The following is a 10,001-nucleotide window of genomic DNA, read 5'->3' on the forward strand; positions in this document are numbered from 1 at the left end:
GTCCTAGGAACCTGTTTTCAAAGTAATGAAAAGTGACCCTGGTTGCAATACGATCACTCCCTTCGGAGAACTTGCAAATAAATTTAGTCAGTAAAAGCTTCTGCCAGCATGATTCTAGTTCAGAGAACAACAAGGATATTCCCAGTTGCCAGTTGCTCTTATCTGCTGCCTCTCCTAATGCCTAATTTGGAAAAACTCCATTTTGCTGTAGGTTCAAGACTGGGTTATCTAATCCCTAGACTTTTTTCCAACTATTTGATTCTTTGGAGCTTTCGAGGAAACTCGTGGTCCATGGTATAGTACCTTTCACTCAAACTAAAAAGGGTAAGCTGGTTAAAGTATCAATGGTCAAGACTTTGTAAATTTTTTTTTTCTTGACAGGAAGAGTATTCGACCTTGTTAGTTAAATGAGGAGATTAAAACTTAATAGCAACTTTGCTAATTTTCCATCATTAAGCTGAAATGTGGCTAAATATTTTCTACTATCATGCCAACACGAAAATGGATTTTCTTGCTTCCAGTTTAACTAGCTAGAAACTTCTGCAAATAAAGCTTCAATCTTAAAATGAGATGGTTTTCTTTTGATCCTCAAGGGCAGAGAATGGAGAAATGAAAAGGAAGGAGGCCAATTTATTCGTCCCGATCACCAAGAGAATTGGAGCTTTAGGAAAAGATTTCCTGAGATGACAGAATGTCATTTACAGTGCTCTTAAAAAATTAATAAGGCAATTTGACTTTTAATGCTTCTGCAATCTTAGTGTAGTGGCTTTTTATAGCCCTGAGCTGTGTGTTTAAATGCACATCAAAATGTCAAAGTGGGCCTCTATATAACACCTCTTTTTGCTGTCTCCAAAGGGACTTCTTAATTATTTGCAGACTTAGAGCTTCATTTGAGAACAATTTGAAATACCCCTAACTAGTTGTGAGCAAAGCTGGGCACCTGATGCCTTCCAAGGCAGTTAAGAGCAAATGTAGCCTGGTTGGAGTTTGGTATTCCCGTAAGGGGGAGGGCAGGGTTGCCTAAGGATTAAGAGCGTCTGCTAAAGAATCAGGTAAACTGGGTTTGAGTCCTGGATCAAGTCTCACTAATTATGAGACTTGTGCAAGTTACTTAAACTCTCATTGGTGAAAAGGAAACAATAATATCACCTACTGAGCATAACACAGTGCCTGGAACAATAGCAAGGGGCTTGGTAAATCTTACCAGCAAAGAAGAAAATAAGCATCAGCAGCAGCAAAACATTATACCTGCAAGATTTTGTACTAGGTCCTGAGGATACAACAATGTGTAATAAGATATGGATTCCATCCTTCCCAGGCTGATTGGAGATTAGACATATATAATAAACTGGCATGGCACAACTTGGAGTGGGCAAGGAGCCAGGAAAGGTTTATCAAGGAAGAAAGACAGAAGCTTGGCTTTGGAGGAAGTGCAGTATCCAGATAAGCTAACTACAGGCCAAGGGCATTCTCAGAGCTACCACAATTGCATAATTGAATCTTCTTGTCAACCTCATTGAGCATCTCAGTTACCTCAATAACTAAGGATTCATGGAGCAGGGAGGTAGGGGAACTTAAAAGGTTATTGGCTGTGTTACTACTTTTTTTAACTGAATGTTTTCAGTTTGGCCATTTGAAAACAAAGATTTGTTATTAGTTTAAAAATAATTCTTTTCCTTAAGTAAATACTTTGTCAAATGTAGAACAGAAATAATCCTCTGCCACAACAAAATTAAAAATTACTTATACACCCATCTGTGTCTACCTTTGTTTGGAGATAGCATAACAGACATGATCCTAACCCTGAGATACAATCAAAACGGAACCATACAAGCTTATATATAGTTCAATAAATCATGTTTAAAGAAAGGTGTATAGTCCAATTAGTCCAGGTGTAGGGAGCAGCTTTAGAGTTAAGCCTTGGATTGACCTGTGGCAGAGCCACAAACAAGTCCCATCTTAGAGGGCAGAGCCCTCTTAGCATAATTAAGCTTGACCTCATGGCCGCTCCCTAGATCCTTCCTGTGTAGCTAATGGGCTGTGGGAGGTACAGCAAGTGCTGCCAAAACAAGTGAAACTCACAAGAACATTGTAACTATGTTGACCACTACCTTGTTTTTCTCTGACTATAAAATAAAGCCTCAGCTTGCTGGTTGGATCCTTCTCTGTGGCCTCATCCAGGCACAGGAGATCCACTGAGCCCCAGCTATATTCTCTTTGTCTGTCTTTTCTTTAATCCTTCGCTGTCCCCTCTCAGGCTCACCGAACCCTTGGCTGTGCTGGCGCGGCACATCCAGGGGAAATATAATAATGAGTTTCACTGGGGTGGTGGCAATGAAGAGAGGGAGAGGTGTATAGATTCAAGATCTTTATAGAAAGCCTATTTTAGTTTATTTCTTAAACCAGAGGCCCAGTGCATGAATTGGTGCACCAGTGCGGTCCCTTGACCTGGCCTGCAGGATTGAACCAAAATTGGCTCTCCAACATCCCCCGAGGGGTACCGGATTGCAAGAGGGCACCGGCCAAGCCGAGGGACCCCACTGGTGCACAATCGGGGCGAGGGAGTGATATGGGTGGTTGGCCACCTGGGGAGGGACCGCAGGAGGGCTCCAGGGCGTGTCCGGTCCATCTCACTCAGTCCCAATTGGAGCGTCTGCCCCCTGGTGGTCAGTGCACATCATAGCGAGCAGTTGAGCAGCCTTAGCGTATCATTAGCATATCACGCTTTGATTGGTTGAACGGACAACCGGACGACCAGATACTTAGCATATTAGGCTTTTATTATATAGGATATATTTTTGTTGGTTTCAGAGAGGGAGAGGGAGATAAGAACATCTATGATGACAGAGAATCATTGATTGGCTGTCTCCTGCACATCCCCCCACTAGGGATTGACTCCAAAACCTGGGCATGTGCCCTGACCAGGAATCGAACCAGGACCTCCTGGTTCACATGTCAACACTCAACTACTGAGCCATACCAGCTGGGATAGACAGCCTATTTTAAAGATGAAATATTGTAAGGAGAACAAGCTATTAGGTAATATTTTCCAAAAAACTCTTCTCTAGAGACCATGAAGATATTGATGCTCTACTGTAACCAGAAACTTTATCAAGAGGTTGTATTTTTTTAATCCCAAACATTGACATGTTAGGGGTAGGACTACTGGAATGTCTTCTTGGAATCCTACTCATTCATTTATTATTTTATTCATAATTTATTATGTTTTTTACTTTGTGTCATGCAGTATGTGTTAGGTATTGCATATATGTTAGTGAACAAAACAGATATGTTTCCTTCTCCCGTGGAACTGGAGGAATTCAGACAATATGCAGGTAAGCAAATAAATCACTATATAAATACACATTCATACATTTACTCACTGAAGAACTAATATTAAGCACATATTATATGTTGGGGAATATTTTGGGTTCTGGGAATTCAATGATGAGCAAAAATAGACTGGTTTCTGTCTTATGGAGCCTACGTTCTGAGAGGGAGAGGCAACTTACTCAAAGAGTTACACTAAAAATGGTAACATTGTAACTATGAAAAAGCTATGAAGGAATAGTCATAAAGAAATTTGACCCTACAAGGAGGTCAAGAAAAGCTTCCTTGAAGAAGTGAAGAATAGATGGAGAACTGAAGGATAATAAAGAGTTAGCTGGCAAAAGGAGGGAGGGGAGAGCATTTCAGAAAGAGGGAAGAGCATGTGCTTAAGGCCATAGTATGTCTTAGAGGCTAAAAGATGGTGAGTATGGGCCAGAAGATGAAGATGAACCTATAAAGGAGGCAGAAAGGGTGCAGTTGGAGGTGAAGGAGCAAGCCATGGTCATAGAAACCATGGGAAGAAAGTGTTTCAAAAAGAAAGCCACAGACAGAGTCAAATGCTGCTGAGAGGTTTAGTAATATGAGAACTGAAAATGCCCCTGGATTTCACAACATGCAGGACATTGGTGAGCCCAGTGGAATTATGGGCCATAAGCCAGAATAGAATGTTTTGAGAGTGAGTGTAAGGAGAGGAAATGTAAAGGAGAAGAGTATGATTTTAGGAATTGCATTTGGTCACATGTAATGGAACCTGATAGCAGTAGTTTAAATAGGGTTATTTTTCTCACATAACAAGAATGACAGAGGGTGATGGACAGTTCAGGCTGGTATAGTGGCTTCATGATGTAATGAATGCCCTAGAATCCTTCTTTCTGCTTTGTTGTCATCCTCAGTATATGGCTATTTTATTTTTTTTCATTGTGAATGCAAGACAATTGTTCACTCTCAAGTCGACAGGACGAAAGAAAGATCAAGGGGAAAGTTCTGGTGCCTATTGTAGAAAAGCAGAAATTTTTCGTAAATCCCCAGTCCACTTCAGCTTACATGTCATTGGCCCGAAGTATGTCATATGGCTGGGAGGCTGGGAAATGTAGCTCTTCAGCTTGACCCATTGCTGTTCCTAACAGAATCAGCTTCTGTAGGAAAAAGGGAGATGGATATTGAGAGCAACCATGGCAGCTACACAGCACATATAAACCACACATTCAGAAAGTGTGTTGGTAAAGGAAAGGAGAGAGACAAGATGATAGTTGGAGGGGAATGTGGAACTGAAATTTTTTAAAATTTAAATTGGGAATGACTTGAATATATTTAAAGACAAAAAGGGTCTAATCAGGAGACAGAAAGAGTGAGAGGGAGAGAGAGGATTTGAATATAAAAGAACAAAAGAGGTAATTAATTCTGCCCACTGGTGTGGCTCAGTGGTTGAACATTGACCTATGAACCAAGAAGTCACAATTTGATTCCCCATGCCCTGGTTTCAGGCTTGATCCCCAGTTGGGGGTGTGCAGAAGACAGCAGGAGGCAGCCAATCAATGATTCTCTCTCATCATTGATGTTTCTCTCTCTCTCTCTCTCTCTCTCTCTCTCTCTCTCTCTCTCTCTCCCTTAATCTCTGAAATCAATAAAAATATATTGTTTAAAAGTGTAATGTTCCTTAGAAAGAGGGAGGGGATGGAATCTAAATCTGGAGAAGAGAGATTAACATTAAAGAGAATAAGGATAGGTTCTCTATGGTAACAGCAGGGGAAAAAAAGTAGGCTTACATGTTTTATATTGAAAAAAAAATGAAGCTTCTATTTCCTCTATATAATGCAGGAGGTGAGGTTTGCTATTGTCAATGAGAGGGTATAAAGGAGTGATCAGAGCTTTGAGAAGTTTGAGACGTTAAAGTTTGAAACAGCTGTTGCAGAGCAAAACTGACTCAAGTATAAAGGGCACAAATAAAGTGCTATCAGGGAATGTTGTTCTCATCACCTTTCCTGAGAAATACTGATATATCAGAGAATGAGTTTCAGACAATCAACATGACTAGAAAGACATCAATATAAAGCCTGGTGTTGAGTATTAAATATACAGTTACTTATACAACTACCCACACTTGTGCTCATACCAGTTGAATATCCTCCCATCCCCATCATTAACATAAACATAATTTATTCAACAAATATTTAGTAAATATCCTCTACACACTAGATACTTATGCATGTCATGTAGCATGCTAGGATGGGTTGGGGGTAGGTAGGAAATATAGCCTGGGAGAAGAAAACCATTTTTAGAAAAGGTGGACCCTCGGTTAGCTGAGCAAATGCATAGAAATCTTAACATCCAGGCTCAGGGAGAGTGGCTAAACTCTACCCAGGCAATGGCATCCAAGGGATGGTCTGATCTGAGCGATAAGATGGGGGTGCCAGCATCTGACTTTGGAAGCTCTGGGCAATTGTCATGGCACCAGGGACAGACCTGGAGTCAGATCAGTTGGAAGTTAGGGCGCCTGGAAAGGCAACCTAGCTGTGGAGATAGCACATGCAGAGCTAGAGGGCAGAACAGGTTTCAGCAGGCCTGATTCCTACTTGGCTGATTCTTCAAAATGTCAGCCTCAAGAGGCTGCAGGAACCTAGATGTTAGAACCCCCAAAGTAAAGGAGCCTGATAGACCGGCTCAAGGAAATTGCATCTGAATGATGCTGCAGGTGTCAAAAACTAGGTTATCCTGCATACATATCTATCTTAGAATGCCTAGTGCAATAGAAAAAAATTATACTTCTATATTTGACTTCCTACTATGAATACTTTTATATTTTACTTAACACTATGGAGAGAATACATCATACTCAGTGGGGGAGATAGTAATAACAATAACTTATTTATTGCACATGTTATATGCCAGAAACTGTTATAGACACTTAATGAGTTCCATCTCATTTTATCTTTACTATAACCTTCTGAGTTAGCTATTATTGTCCCCATTTACAGAAGAGGAACCTAAACTGGTCCTAGTAAGTTTAATTTGCCCAAAAGCACATGGCTATAACTGGCCAAGCCAGGAATCTAGTGCATGTATGACTCCAGACCTTCCATTATGCCATAACTGTTATATCACACTGTTGCAGTACAGTGATGAACCCTAATGAGTGTCACTGAAATAATTGGTCTGCTTCTGGAATCACAGCCCTTTTCTCAGGATCTATTGCTAAAATGAGAAGACCATGCTGCCCTCTATCAGCTTCAGTGACATTGGCCACTGGTAATTTTCAGAATGAATAAGAATATTTGACATTTGTATTGTGATATACACTTCCAAAAACATTTTACTCAAGTTTACAACAAATATTATGAGCACTGAAGCCCACACATATACACAAAAATTAATGCAAAAATTTTAATGAATCTTAATTTCTTTTGCAGTAAAGGCCAGTTATACCCATTACGGTATTATTCACCCTTTTCTGTAACCTGTCATTTAAATTTTTATTTTTACTTCTAGAGAAGTAAAAAAGTGATTTAAGTTTTTCCACACTTTGCTTGTTTGCTTATCACTTTTTAAAAAATTAATATCATTTTTGTGAGGTATATGCTTATACTTTTCAAAGATACATAAAAGTAGAAACTAGAAGCTCCAAGTATCACTTAGTTTCAACAATGATCATTTGTCCAGTAAGTTTGATGACATGATTTCTGATAGATTTATCTCTTACATCCTTTCTGATCTAATTACTACTTCATTCAGATAATATCTTGGTATTTCCAGAGCATTGGAATAATTACTGCCTTATACTAATTAATCATGGCTGTTCTTGGGGACATTGGCTATACTATTAAATGCTATTGTTAAAGTTAGCACATTATAGCCCACACTGGGGATAGAGCCTAAAACCAGGGCACGTGCCCTGACCAGGAATCAAACCATGACCTCCTGGTTCATAGGTTGACATTCAACCATTTAGCCATGCCAACCAGGCTAAAAAGTTATTTTAAAAAGTAAACAGAAAAAGGTTTACTAAGAAAATGCTAATGAAAAGCTGGATATAGCATTTCTATACTCATTATTCTACTTGGCTATTATTTAGTATAGCACTGCAGTATTGTTAATATACAACTGTTTCATGGACTAAGAATAAGAATATTTAACATTTGTATTGTGATATACACTTCCAAAAACATTTTACTCAAGTTTACAACATATATTATGAGCATTGAAGCCCACTCATATACACAAAAATCAATGCAAAATTTTTAATGAATCTTAATTTTTTTGCAGGTAAGGCCATTTATACTCTGAAGACAAATGTAATAGCAACAACTTCCTAAACCTGTTGTATCATCCTTGCCTATTCCCACCCTATTGCCTATAACTCAGTAGGTACCAGTTCCAGTCTCCCCAGTGTTTTTCTACCCACTCTCAATGGACTCTAGACACATTCCCTCGACCCTCTACTTCAAAATTTAGCACTGAATAAAACCAACTACAATTGTAATTGGAGTTCAATGAACTTGAAAGTAAAAAATCCTTGATCTTTCTCAAGGCCAGTGATATCTCTGACCAGCTTGACCCCTTGCAACCCTGTCCCTATCAGCTCCAGTTGGATTCTATCACAGGCCAAAGTTCAGGTTGAATATCCACCCAATGAGAAGCTTCCCAGGTTCCTGGGTCTTCAACCCATTCTGTAAAACAGGGGTGGGGAATGTTTGGCCCATGGGCCGTATAAGGCCCATGAAATCATTTGCTCTGGCCCTGCCTAGGCATTAGGGGCCATTTAATGAAATGTTTGATCAAATACAGCAGGCCCATTTTTAGTTTGATAATTTTGTATGGCCCACAAATGATGTTATGAATATCCAAATGGCCCTTGGCAGAAAAAAGGTTCCCCATCTCTGCTGTAGAGATCTCCAGGTCTTGATTTCTGGCCTTACCACGTGGGCTCTGAGCTTCTCCTCCTCTGTGCATCATTTAAGGTCTGGCCCAACTATGGCAATCCTCCTTACTTCTTTGCCCTCGACTCCAAACAATATTTATGTCCCCAGGTTTATTCCTCCTAAATACATAGTTTGCTGAATGTTATACTCTTATTCTGTTTAGGCACTTTGTCACCAACCTTAGTTAAAAAAATATTTTTTTTACCATGGTCCATATTAAGAAAACGCCAAACATTTTATATTGTTTAAGCTTTCCCTAAACAATGCTTAGTCCTTTACCCTATGGCAACACAATCTGATATATTTTTTATTCTATTAAATAAATTCAGCCACTAAACTGATTTCACTAACCACTAATAAGTCAAGACCCTCAGGGTGAAAGCCCTTGTTCTAAAGCAGTGGTCAGCAAACTCATTAGTCAACAGAGCCAAATATCAACAGTACAATGATTAAATTTCTTTTGAGAGCCAAATTTTTTAAAGTTAAACTTCTTCTAATGCCACTTCTTCAAAATAGACTCGCCCAGGCCTTGGTATTTTGTGGAAGAGCCACACTCAAGAGGCCAAAGAGCCGCATGTGGCTTGCGAGCCGCAGTTTGCCAACCACGGTTCTAAAGAATCCCCAATACTCTTTTGGCAACTTACCAGAACTTAAAATGTTAAAAAGTAATTTTTGCTCTAATTCTCTCCATTTTCTCCCCCCACCACCACCACCACTTTTTAATTCTTTTTGTTTGTTACAATATCAGATGAGTTGGCACAATCAGTGGTGAGAGTATTACTAAAAGCTATTTGTACACCAACTTAGACAGCAATCGCTTACTGTATACAAAAGTGTTTGTGAACTACATGAAATATCACACAAAACTCAAATTTAATCCCCTAACCCCAAATTCAGCATAATCCCCAAAATGACCACAGTCACTCCAATGCCCCATGATGTACTGGTAAGAGTAAGTGTGATGGAGGAGGAGTTGGACTGAGGAGACAGCAGTCTTACATAATTGCAAATTTTACAAAGACATATTGCCATGTGAACACATCACTAGGGACCCCCCACTCCCAAGGCTCTAGAAGGGGCTTATATAAATGAAAGAGCCTGAAACTTACATTTCACTAGTTCATGGTAAATCTGCTTCTAAAATATGAAGATAGTGTAAGGAGCCTCTGGGACAACTTCAAGCACACCAACATCTGAATTGTGGGGGTGCCAGAAGAAGGGAGAGAGCAAGATATTAAAAACCTATTTGAAGAAATAATGACAGAAAACTTCCCCTACCTGGTGAAAGAAATAGACCTACAAGTCTAGAGAACCCTGAACAAAAGGAATCCAAAGAGGACCACACCAAGACACATCATAATTAAAAGGCCAAGGGCAAAAGACAAAGAGAAAATCTTAAAAGCAGCAAGAGTTAATCTTAATCTTAAAAGCAGTTAGTTACCTACAAGGGAGTACCCATACGACTGTCAGCTGGTTTCTCAACAGAAACTATGCAGGCCAGAAGGGAGTGGCAAGAAATATTCAAAGTGGTGAATAGCAAGAACCTACAACCAAGATTACTCTACCCAGCAAAGCTATCATTTAGAATTTGAGCAGAGCAGTAGCATAAACAAAAAGGGAGTTTATGAAAATAAAGAGCTTCACAGATAAGAAAAAACTAAAAGAGTTCATCACCGCCAAACCAGTATTATATGAAATGCTGAAGGGTATTCTTTAAGAAGAGGAAGAAGAAGAAAAAGGTAAAGATAAAAATTA

The sequence above is a fragment of the Cnephaeus nilssonii genome, assembly GCF_951640355.1.
Source record: "Cnephaeus nilssonii genome assembly, chromosome: 15".
NCBI lineage: Eukaryota > Metazoa > Chordata > Mammalia > Chiroptera > Vespertilionidae > Cnephaeus > Cnephaeus nilssonii.